Source organism: Microcaecilia unicolor, chromosome 7, assembly GCF_901765095.1.
Source record: "Microcaecilia unicolor chromosome 7, aMicUni1.1, whole genome shotgun sequence".
NCBI classification, from domain to species: domain Eukaryota; kingdom Metazoa; phylum Chordata; class Amphibia; order Gymnophiona; family Siphonopidae; genus Microcaecilia; species Microcaecilia unicolor.
In genome coordinates, this window is record NC_044037.1 from 296,246,577 (window position 1) to 296,260,116 (window position 13,540).

A 13,540-nucleotide genomic window follows, 5' to 3' on the forward strand; every position below is an offset into this window, starting at 1 on the left:
AACTACCACAAGGGCCGTGCGGTAACCGGGCGGTAACTCCAATTTGGCGCATGTAGGTGCCTATCATACTGATTCGCTTTCCTCTTGTATCTATGTTTGTCATTGTGTGAACTGTTTTTGGGTTCCTTTTACTAATATGTACTAATGAATTTAGGGGCCATTTTAGAGAGCGGCAGTAAATCCAACGCAGGCTTACCGCTTGCTTTTCCAGGACTACTGCCGGCCCAGTGTGGCCACCGGCAGTTCCACCCTGAGTGTGTGCCATTTATGGGGGGAAAAGAAACCCACTGGAAATGGCTTGTGCGGCAGTAAACTGGTGGTGATCGGACATCACCGCAAATGGGTGGCAGTAAGGGATCCCTGCTGCATGGCCATGTGACAAGAATTCTCTTACCGCATAGATGTGTGTCTGGCGGCTTTTTAACTGCTGCGGTAAAAAGGGCTAGTGCAGGGCCTTTTTCCCCCCCACAGCTTGGTAAAAGGACCCCTTAGTGCGCCCATCTTTCAACACAAATCGGGAGATGGGCGTCCTTCTCCCAGGGTCGCCCAAATCGGCATAATCGAAAGCCCTTCAAAACTCACCAGAAACCCACTGTACCCACATGTAGGTGCCCTCCTTCACCCCATAGGGCTATGGTAGTGTTGAACAGTTGTGGGGAGTGGGGAGTGGGGTTTTGGGGGGGCTCAGCACCTGGTAAGGTAAGGGAGCTATGCACCTGGGAGAAATTTATGAATTCCACTGCAATGCCCGGTTGGTGTCCTGGCATGTCAGGGGGACCAGTGCACTATGAATGCTGGTTCCTCCCACGACCAAAGGACTTGCATTTGGTTGTTTCTGAGATGGGCGTCCTCGGTTTCCATTATCGCCGAAAACCGGGGACGACCATCTCTAAGGTCGACCTAAATGTTGAGATTTGGGCGTGCCTGACCGTATTATCGAAACAAAAGATGGACGCCTATCTTGTTTCGATAATATAGGTGTTCCCCCCCCCCTTCGCCAGGACGTCCTGCGAGGACTTCCTCAGAAAACCTTGGGCGCCCCGTTCGATTATGCCTCTCTAGGTCTACTCTCCGCCCCCACCCCACGCTAGAAAATAAAAAAAATTATTTTCTAGTGCGGAAAATAGTGCATGGCAAAACAAGAACTATTGCAGAGTTCCTGGATGCACACGGCAGTAGTGCGTTTTTCCCACGCTATCCGTGCAGTATCCCTACCACCTTTTTGTTAAAGGGCCCTTAGTGCACTTTCATTATTAGTGTATGCTAAATCAACGCACCTTAGTAAAAGGAAGCCTTTGCTCAGTGGTGTAGCAAGGGCGGGGCGGTGGGGGCGGTCCACCCCGGGTGCACGCCGCTGAGGGGGTGTCGGCTACGCTGGTTCCCTGCTCCCTCTGCCCCAGAACAGGTTACGTCCTGTTCCGGGGCAGAGGGAGCAGGGAACCAGCGGAACCGCACTCCCCCCCCAGCAGCGTGCACACGGTAGGCAAGAATGCACTCGGGGGGGCTTGGGTGATGCGCCGAGGGGGGGGGGGGTGTCATGCTGCGCCACTGCCTTTGCTAGTTACGTCTCAGCAAATTAAAATTTTCTCTAAATCATTCTGAAATAAATTTGAAGATTGGTATAGCAAATGAACCTATATAAATAAATAATAAATACATCATTTTAATATTATTCTGCCTTTTAATGTTGTAAATTTAACATACAGTGTAATTGCTTTATGTCATATTTTTAGATTGTAAATTGCTTTTTTATACTACTTTGAATGTACGACTATTTGTATTATTGATACAGAAAAATCAAGTTCAGTCACAGATGAATTCTTTTAATGCAGACAGTTGGAAGAAAACAGACACAACCTGTTCTTTAAAATAAAAAAAAAAAAAGTATTCTACCAATGCAATTTGCATTTAAAATTTTTTTTTATAAATGTTTAATATTTGTGACCCCTGAGCAGAAAGGTAATAAAATTAGGGTTACAAATAATAGAGATAAAGGCTATAGAAGTTTGCAGAGGCCACTTTCCTTTTTGAACTATAGGGTCAGTAGGATGAGACTAGGCAATTTTTTTCTTTTTTTTTTTTTTACAGCCTTGATGTTTTTTGTGATCTACAGTTGAAAAACTGCAGGCACCTAAACTGCGGAATGTGATTTTATTTTTGTCACGTTTGTACCCCGCACTTTCCCACTCATGGCAGGCTCAATGTGGCTTACATGGGGCAATGGAGGGTTAAGTGACTTGCCCAGAGTCCCACTGGCAACATTCCAGGTAGAAGTCGGCCCCTGCAGATCACCAATGTGGCCGCGCAGGCTTCTGCTTCTGTGAGTCTGACGTCCTGCACGTATGTGCAGGACGTCAGACTCACAGAAACAGAAGCCTGCGCAGCCTTCTACATGGAATGTTGTTAGTGGAATAGCAACATTCCATGTAGAATCTCCAATAGTAGCAACATTCCATGTAGAATCTCCAATAGTATCTATTTTATTTTTGTTACATTTGTACCCTGCGCTTTCCCACTCATGGCAGGTTCAATGCGGCTTACATGGGGCAATGGAGGGTTAAGTGACTTGCCCTGAGTCCCACTAGCAACATTCCATGTAGAAGTCGGCCCTTGCAGATCACCAATGTGGCTGCGCAGGCTTCTGCTTCTGTGAGTCTGACGTCCTGCACGTACGTGCAGGACGTCAGACTCACAGAAACAGAAGCCTGCGCAGCCTTCTACATGGAATGTTGCTAGTGGAATAGCAACATTCCATGTAGAATCTCCAATAGTAGCAACATTCCATGTAGAATCTCCAATAGTATCTATTTTATTTTTGTTACGTTTGTACCCCACGCTTTCCTACTCATGGCAGGTTCAATGCGGCTTACATGGGGCAATGGAGGGTTAAGTGACTTGCCCAGAGTCCCACTAGCAACATTCCATGTAGAAGTCGGCCCTTGCAGATCACCAACATGGCCGCGCAGGCTTCTGCTTCTGTGAGTCTGACGTCCTGCACATACGTGCAGGACGTCAGACTCACAGAAACAGAAGCCTGCGCAGCCTTCTACATGGAATGTTGCTAGTGGAATAGCAACATTCCATGTAGAATCTCCAATAATAGCAACATTCCATGTAGAATTGTAATGGTATCAGTTTACTGAAATATGTAGCATATTTGCTGGATTATATATACACCAATATATTTGTGTATCTTTTAAAAATATATATTTGACACGGCAGCAGAGAGAATAGTTTCATTTCAAGCCCCTCTCTCTCCATTCCTTTTTCTGGGAACTTCTGAGAGCAGGAATAGTTAATTACAAACACTTAACAAACACAAAAGAGCTTCCTCTGCCCTCCCACCTAACAAAAGATGGACTAAGGTGGGCACCTGAATAAAACAAAGAACTCAGAGGAAGCATAAACAGAACATTTGCCTGTCATCAGAGGTATACCTGCCCCTCCCATCATCTATCAGACAAATGGAAGCCAGGACATCTGCAGAAAGGACTTATAATGTGGTCATGTGAACAGACTACATTAACCATAATGCCTTGCGAAATATCCAGGACATGCACACACCATGCTTCTCTGCTAACATTATAAAAGGCCTGGAAACAGCCCAGCTCACTCTCTTGGGACCTGCCTCTTCTTGAAACCTGCCTCCTCCTCTTGAAACCTGCCTCCTCCTCTTGGAACCTGCCTCCTCTTGGGACCTGCTGCTCTCTTTGGGGTCTGCTGATGCCTTGCTCCTGAAACATGTGCTCATCAATCAGCTGGACCACAGCATGCTTGTAACAAGGACTTGTAAGTTAACCTACCTGCTACTTTGTTCTATTTTATGCACAGATTACCTGTAAAGATCTCTTAAAACCTACCTCTCGTGTGCAATTGTATATTAAATCAACCTTTTTGAAGCTAAAAATACGGTCTCTTTGTGTTCTGAATATATATATACTTAATTTATTTAATTTATTGCAATTATCACCTTTGGTGATTGGTGGAGAAATTAATATCCTAAAAATTATAAATACAACACCTGCTCTTAAATTATAAACAGTAGCGAGTTGCTCTAGAGCTATTTTCCCCAAAATAAATCATTTCTTGTAACAGAATCTCCAATAGTATCTATTTTATTTTTGTTACATTTGTACCTTGCGCTTTCCCACTCATGGCAGGCTCAATGCGGCTTACATGGGGCAATGGAGGGTTAAGTGACTTGCCCAGAATCACAAGGAGCTGCCTGTGCCTGAAGTGGGAATGGAACTCAGTTCCTCAGGACCAAAGTCCACCACCCAAACCACTAGGCCACTCCTCCACTGTTGCTACTATTTGAGATTCTACATGGAATTTTGCTATTCCACAAGCAACATTCCATGTAGAAGTCGTCCCTTGCAGATCACCAATGTGGCCACGCAGGCTTCTGCTTCTTTGAGTCTGACGTCCTGCACATACGTGCAGGACGTCAGACTCACAGAAACAGAAGCCTGCACAGCCTTCTACATGGAATGTTGCTAGTGGAATAGCAACATTCCATGTAGAATCTCCAATAGTAGCAACATTCCATGTAGAATCTCCAATAGTATCTATTTTATTTTTGTTACATTTGTACCCTGCGCTTTCCCACTCATGGCAGGCTCAATGCGGCTTACATGGGGCAATGAAGGGTTAAGTGACTTGCCCAGAGTCACAAGGAGCTGCCTGTGCCTGCAGTGGGAATCGAACCCAGCTCCCCAAGACCAAAGTCCACCACCCTAACCACTAGGCCACTCCTCCACTTTTTAATTGATAAACTTTTCTATAGAGGCTTAAATTTTGCAGAATTATGCAGTTGATTTCCCTCTTATCTTGTGGTATACATAAGTCACATACCCTACCTTTTGTACCTTTTCGCTCAGCGGGTCACATCTATAACCTGCACCATCCATAGCTCTATGTAAATACATCAAACATCAAACATATAAACGGCAAGTGACCGACTCACCTGCAAATGCGCAGTAGAGCCTTCCCTCTCTGTCTCGCCCTCGCGTCAAGACGTGATGACGTCAGAGGGCGGAACAGAGAGGGAAACGGAGTCGGAGTCACTGTCGGACGCTGCCGCCTGGAAACGAACATCGAACGCGCCAACCTCTCCCCTCCCCTCCATGCCCGCCGCCGCTCCCGCCCTCCTCTGCTGCTGCCTGCAGCGCTTTCACACGGAGGTGAGAGGCGCTGTCAGGTCAGTGCAAGGGGCCCGGCATGGAGGGGGGAGGGAGCGGCGGCGAGGAGGGTAGCTGGAGATCTCGCCCGTTTTTCCGGGCTTAACGGCTAGTATATAATAAACACAGCATAGGTGTGTTGACCCTGACCACCTCTACTCAAGCTTCGTATCACGGCTGCCTACTATTCTCAAGGAGCACTTGAAATTAACTCAGTGGTGACCTCAAATGCAATGCCTGCAGGATTTCATGATGAAACATTCCTCTTACCAAAGAAGCTCGCAGGACTCTGTATACAGGGAGACCACTGAACATAAGGAAATCCAGTTAGCAGTCTGACTATAATGATTAAAACGAAACCTTAAATAGCCAAAAAAATACTGTTATCACTAGATCACCAGGTGCAATTGCTATGGTTAACAGGGAGAAAGAAAACATAATGAGCTTTTCTGCTTTTTCATCTGCCTTTTAGATAAGGCAGAAACTTCTCAGTTAATTAAGACATTCCTAGCTTATTCAGACCTATTTTCTTACTAACAAGCTAGGATAATTACAAGCATGACCTATATGTGACCTTTCTTCAGTAAGGTCTGATACACTCCATTATTCCTACAGCGTGTAACTTCTATAACACAGTAAGCATAATCAATACACTATATTGCGCATTGCTTTTAAGATCTGCTCCCTGACATCTATGGGGCTGCCCCGGATTACATGCTCCCCTTGATCGACCTTCCGCCTAGAAATGCCAACCCTGCTGCTCGGTCCTATCTCCACCTCCATTTTCTGACTTGTAAGGGTGTCAAGTACAAGAAAATATTCACCTCGTCCTTCCATTATTGGAGTCCCAAACACTGGAACACGTTACCTCGTCACCTTAAAACTCAAGTGGACCATGCCCTTTTTAAGAAGTTGTTAAAGACATTCCTCTTTGCTGAGACTTACCCCCATCTTGCCATGTTGATTGATGCATCCCTTGTCCCGTTCCCTGCCTAGTTCACGCTGTTAGTTTCTCCCCCCCCCCCCCCCCCCCATTTGCTTCATACTCTTATTTAACTCTCTGTAAGCCACATTGCGCCTGCATGAGTGGGAAAATGTGGGATATAAGTAACCCATAAGTAAATAAAATAAATATATATATACACTAGTAAAAAAAGGCCCATTTCTGTGAGCAATGAAATGGGCGCTAGCAAGGTTTTCCTGCGGCAGTGTTGTGAGGTGTTTGGAGGGCAGCGTCATGAGGGCGCAGGACGGCACTGTCGGGAGGGTGCAGGTGGGTAGTTTTTTTGTGGAGGGCGGCAGCTTCGGGGTCCCGGCGGATCAGGTGTTCGGACGGCACTCGTCCCCCTGCATAGCGGTGTTTGTCACTGTGCGTCGGTGGGGGGTGGAGGCCCTGGTTTGTGGCTGTGCGTCGGGGGGGGGAGCGTCAGAGGGCGGTGGAACTGCCGATTGGCTGAGTGTCATAGCCCCGCCCTCCACGTCATCACGTTGTGACGTGAGGGCAGGGCAGACACTCCTGGGATCTTGCAACTACAAGTTTACATTTAGAATTTTGGGGTTGTGAATTATGTGTGGATGGGGCGTGGCTGAGGGCGGGTCTATGAGTGAGAGTGAGTGGTGATGTCAGCCTAGAAGACTACAGGGCTTCAGTGTTTCCCTGCCACACAGTGAGGTTCAGAACGTTGAAGGTGAGAATTATTTATATAGAAGATATATATAGAGAGAGAGAATGATCTTAATTTCCATTACAAAATGATGTTGTCATTTATCTGGAACTCGTGTCACAGTTGAAGGCCCAAGAACAGCGTTAAGAACTCATCAGCTTATTCCAGCCCCCAACCCTTTGAAAATGGGAATTCTAGAGAAGTTTAAAGATGAAACAGCTGAGGAGTCAAAAACCACTTAAAAGGGAGCTTTCAGAAGCTTTGACTCTTAGGCTTCCTGCCAGTCCAGAGAGCCCAACTGGCTCATTGTTGAGAAAGATTGCACTCAGAGCTAGAGGAACAACTGGAAAAGCACTACAGAGCCTGATCACCAGAGCTCTCAGCCTTGTGGAGTTTTGAGAACAAGCAGAGGAGATCACTGGTTATAGAAGTAGGTGGATCAAGGTTTGGTGCCTCTGGTTTTGGTTCAGTTGTTACTGATAGAACTGGTGATGTGTGGCCAGCAGCTACTGAGCACACTCTTTCGATTTGGAGTCACATATATCAGCATTAAACATTAAGGGCCCTGTTTACTAAGGTGTGTTAGTGTTTCTAGCGCGCCTACACTCGCGAACCATGTAGGCACCTAGAGGGATATTGTAGGCACGTACATGGTTAATGCGCATTAAAAAATGTTAACGCGCCTATGACGCTGCTTAGTAAACAGGGCCCTAAACTTTATTTTTTAGCATGTGGGTGGCACAAGCACATCCCAAAGTTACCATCAGGCTTATTTTCGAAAGAGAAGGATGCCCATCTTTCGACAAAAATCGCAAGATAGGCGTCCTTCTCACAGGGTCGCCCAAATCGGTATAATGGAAAGCCAATTTTGGGCATCCCCAACTGCTTTCCATCGCAGGGACGACCAAAGTTTATGGGGACGTGTTGGAGGCATAGCAAAGGTGGGACTTGGGCGTGCCTAACACATGGGCGTCCTCGACCCATAATGGAAAAAAAGGGCGTCCCTGATAAACACTTGGATGACTTTACCTGGTCCTATTTTCTTACAACCAAGCCACAAAAAGGTGCACGAACTGACCAGATGACCACCAGAGGGAATCAGAGAAGACCTCTCCTTACTCCCCCAGTGGTCACTAACCCCCTCCCACCCTCAAAAGAAAATGTTAAAAATATTTTTTGCCAGCTTCAAATATCATATCCATCTCCATGACAGCAGTATGCAGGTCCCTGGAGCAATTTTAGTGGGTACTGCAGTGCACTTCAGGCAGGCAGACCCAGGCCCATCCCCCCCTACCTGTTACACTTGTGGTGGTAAATGTGAGCCCTTCAAAACCCACCAGAAACCCACTGTACCCACATCTAGATGTCCCCCTTCACCCATAATGGCTATGGTAGTGGTGTACAGTTGTGGGGAGTGTTTTCTTTTTTTTTGGGGGGGGGGGGGGTTGGGGGGCTCAGCACACAAGGTAAGGGAGCTATGTACCTGGGAGCTTTTTCTGAAGTCCACTGCAGTGCCCCTTAAGGTGCCCAGTTGATGTCCTGGCATGTCAGGGGGACCAGTGCACTACGAATGCTGGCTCCTCCCACAACCAAAGGGCTTGCGTTTCGTCGTTTCTGAGATGGGTGTCCTTAGTTTCTATTATCGCCGAAAATCAGAAACGACCAAGTCTAGGGACGACCATCTCTAGGGACGACCTAAATGTTAACATTTGGGCATCCCCGACCGTATTATCGAAACCAAAGATGGACGCCCATCTTGTTTCGATAATATGGGTTTCCCCGCCCCTTCGCCGGGACGTCCTGCGAGGACGTCCTCAGGAAAACTTGGGTGCCCCTTTCGATTATGCCCCTCCACGGGACGGTTGAGCACACCCCCATGGTAAGAACCTTTTTAGGAGCCCCTTTTACCAAGCTGCAGCAAAAGTGGGCCGGCGCTGGCGTCAGCACATGCTTTACACGTGCGCCTAGGCTTCTTTTACCGCAGCTGGTAAAAGGGAAGTCTTGACTTCCTGCACTTGCCACGTAGCCATTTGGGAGGGGGAGCCCTTGCCGCCACCAACCGAGGTGGCAGTAAGGGCTCTTACGTTCACCCGGCAGTAACTGGGCAGCGCACGGAACTGCCCGATTACCGCCGGGTACACTCCGGCGCTTCAGAAATAAATACATTTTGTAGTGCCCGAAATGACGGCATGCTAGGGGTGGGAAGCGCCGCTGGGCTGCTGCAGTAGCCTGGTGGTACTTCCTGTATAGCGAGCAGTAAGCCCGCGTTCGGCTTACTGCCACTTAGTAAAAGGAGCCCTTGCTGCGGTAAGGGTCCCTGTTGCATACCAAATTATCTACTCATCTGTTTTTTATTATTCATTTTTGTTAGATAAAGAAACAAATAGACAACATTGAGGGTCATTTACTAAAGCTTAGCTCGAGTTATCTGCAGCAGGGCCCATAGGAATAAAATGGGCCTTGCTGCAGATAACTCGAGCTAAGCTTTAGTAAAAGACCTTCATTGTTCCCCCTCCCGCCCCCCTCTACCCCTCCTCCATTGCTCATACCTCTCCTACTCCCTTCACCCTTCCCCATCTCTACCTACCTATCTCTTTTATTATTCTGCTATAATTAACTTATATTTTCTCTATCAATACTCTGTAATCCATATTATTACGTAAGCAAACCTGCTCTTAAGTGGGAAAGCGCGGGCTACAAATGTAATAATAAATAAAATAAACAAACATAGTCGGAGCTGTGTCCTAAAGCTGGAAGATTAAGCAACCGTACTGCGTTTTCAAAAGCTAATATACGTGGCATTGCACGATTGTATGATCTACATTCACCGAGTTCCACTTCAAAACTTTCCATAACACTAGAATGGCAAAACGCAGCATTCGCGTGAGCCCAATAAATCAAGCAAGAGATCTGACACCAACCTTGGGTATAGGATTAGGGTAGATGGCCAGAGCTGCACTGCTCTTAAAGTCTTTTTAGTAGCAATTGAACAAATAGCACAGCACTTTTAGTGAGAATAAGTCCTTAAGAGTCTCAAGCTGCCATTCTACTGCAATGATCTATCGTGCGCCTTCGAAAACTACTTAAAATGAATGTGCAGAGTCATTCTCTATAAACATAAAAGCCAGGCTTTTACTTTTCTACCTGGAAGCTCATAAAGGCAGGTTTATATAGAAAATCTCAACTGACCTTTAGTATTGTAAAAAATAAAGCTAAAAAAAAAAACCCTGAACAATATCGCAAGGAAAAATGTATTATTGATGGTAAAATGAGTTTGTTACTGCTCCTTTGTATTGCAGATAATATTCAGAGATACTGTGAAGTCTATATTCAAACAGTATTAGCTGAATATTTTGCACCCTGCTAAACTTTTAAATTAAAAAAAAAATATGTCCAGGGGCCTTATATATATACAGGATAATCCTATACCCTGGCCACTCACTTAAATGGTTCATTTTTCTTTTTGGTGGGGGAGGGGGGGAATTAGCCGTCAACTAATTCTCAAAGATACAGAGCTGCCAAGTTATGCATTCCAGGAGGGAGACTTTTGGGTGGTCCTGGATTTTTTGTGAACCTCATCTTGGTGCATTATGGGACCTGCAACACTGATTTCAATGGCTAGAATAATGGGCTATCAATACTACACTGCTTTGAGATGGAAGTTTAAAACCAGGATCGGCCGAAAAGTCTCCCTCCTGGAGTGGGTAATCTGGCAGCTCTGACAATATCCCAACATACTCTCATCTTGGTAACTAATGTTAGGGTTACGGGCGTCAGTCCCGTGAGCCCTTGGGAAGTCGTTGGCTCTGAACCCTAGAGGTAGGGGAACTCTAAGGACAGCAAACAAAATCATCTCCAGACCAGATTGGAAACTGGATATCCATCAGAAGAACCACAGAGATTAAGGCTGGAAATCAGGAACAGAGCTGCGCACTGGAACTCAGGAACAGTGCTGGGGCCAAGCAACTCAGAGCAGAAGAGCAAACCTTGCGAAGGCAATGCATGAGTGACCCCATGGTTCCTTATAAGGGCCCTCGCTGATGATCTCATGGCCTCTGGTACCCGGGAATGAGGCATGAGCCACACTGCAGGAGACAGCAGGGCAGCAGGAAGAAGCTAGACTGCTGAAACACCAGAGCGAGGCTTGAATTGTCCCTGGGACAAGACTAGAATGCTGGGGTTTCAAAGTGAGGCTTGGAACACAGGGGAAACCGGCAGCAGAGGCAGTCTGGAGAAGCCATGAAGCCCGAATACCAGAAGGAAAAGTGAGTCTGAAAGCAGGGACACAGCATTGGCTGTGACAACTAATAATTGCTGCATGAATGTGAATACTCTTAAAAACAAAATTATTTATAGAAATGTAAAAAAAAACATATACAAGCAAAATACTTGATAACACAAAAAAGGCAATTAGCATATTAGGAAACATTAGAATAAACATCAAAGAGACCAATAAGGAAAATACTAAATGCCATTCTCCAGCTCGTGAGTACTCTTATGTTTTTAAAAATTTAAAAGACCATCAGTACTGGTATATTTCACATAAGTACATAAGTATTGCCATACTGGGAAAGACCAACGGTCCACCGAGCCCAGCATCCTGTTTCCAACAGTGGCCAATCCAGGTCACAAATACCCGGCAAGATCCCAAAAAAGTACAAAACATTTTATACTGCTTTTCCCAGAAATAGTGGATTTTCCCCAGGTCCATTTAATCACGGTCTATGGACTTTTCCTTTAGGAAGCCATCCAAACCTTTTTTAAACTCCGCTAAGCTAACTGCCTTTACCACATTCTCTGGCAACGAATTCCAGAGTTTAATTATACATTGAGTGAAGAAACATTTTCTCCAATTCGTTTTAAATTTACTACATTGTAGCTTCATCGCATGCCCCCTAGTCCTAGTAATTTTGGAAAGCGTGAACAGACGCTTCACATTTACCCGTTCAACTCCACTCATTATTTTATAGACCTCTATCATATCTCCCCTCAGCCACCTTTTCTCCAAGCTGAAGAGCCCTAGCCGCTTTAGCCTTTCCTCATAGGGAAGTCGTCCCATCCCCTTTATCATTTCCGTCGCCCTTCTCTGCACCTTTTCTAATTGCACTATATGAGTACTAAAATTTTGTAGTGCTCATGATTCACTATCTTTGTCATAGGTCTAATACGTGTTGATGATTTTTAATGATTTTTTAAACAAATTTTATCAAAATAGTCTATATATTATACATCATCACAGGTCAAAGAAGGCTCAGAACACTTATCTTAAGCATTGCAAACAGCTGCCGACATGGTCCATGTTTTGCTGACCTGCATCAGGGTCATTTGTCCACGTAGCGTTCTGTTCTTGAACTTCATCAGCCTCAACTAGGCACTGACCTTTACGCACGTGTTACATGCATGAATCTCCATTACCCCAGCTGCAAAGGACTAAAATATAAATCAACATTTGCGTCCAGCTTCTCCTACATATGTACACAACTATGGAACGCGCTACCACTTGCCACAAAAACAATGCATAACCTAACCAACTTCCGTAAACTACTAAAAACCAACTTGTTCAATAAGGCATACCACAATGACCCATCCTAAATCCCGATCAATGAAATTTATACCAGAACTGGACATAACCAAACTTCATATACCTGCTTGACTTAACAATGATTACCAATGAACGTTAATGCTACAACACTCTACCTCTGATCTTGATAATGGACTCTCCATAATCTGCTTTCTCTTATGAACATGTATGCATTACCAACTTGTATTTCCTCATACCGGAAATGGCGACCGCCATGACGGAACAATGTAAGCCACATTGAGCCTGCAAATAGGTGGGAAAATGTGGGATACAAATACAATAAATACATAAAATAAATGTTTAGAGCATTAGTATTTTCATGCATAAGTTTGCAAACACGCATAAATGCTAGCAGTGCTATTTTGCAAACTTACATAGGGCCTTGTTTACTAGGCTGCGCTAGAAGCACGTTAGCGTTTTTAGTGCATGCTAACCATTAGTGTGAGAACTCTGTAGGCACCCACAATATTCCTATGGGCACCTTCACAGTTAGCGCATGCTAATTTTGCGCATGCACTAAAAATGCTAGCGCACTTCAGTAAACAGGGCCCATAGTAACATGGTAGATGATGGCAGGTAAAGACCTGAATGGTTCCATCCAGTCTGTCCATCAGCCACACTCATTATCAGTTTATCATTAATCAGCAATGAATGCGGGCGGTATAAATACTTGATCCTGATCTTTTTTGCCATTTCTGGGACATAGATTATGGAAGTCCACCTGACACTGGCCTTACATTTCCAACAACTTACATAGCATGTATTTGCAAGAAGGAAGAAACCTGGAAGGAGGATGAGTGGGATGTAAGCAGTGCTCCCACTTATGCATGTAACTTATGGAATACTATGAGTTACATGTGGAGCTGCTGCATTTAGGCTCTATGGCTGGTGTATATGTGAGTTCCTAAATATTAGGTGTGTAAATATCCAGTTATGCTAGTCTAATATAATAATTCGCACCTCCAACATTCTGAAGCTGACTCCATGGCAGTGAAGCTGTGTAGTGTTCGTAATCGCCCTGCCCTCGAGGGAACTCTGTATAGTTGCCGGGCAAAGAAACGTGACATCAGAAGGAGAAGGGACCGACCACAGGCTTCACACTCACTCTCAGTGCC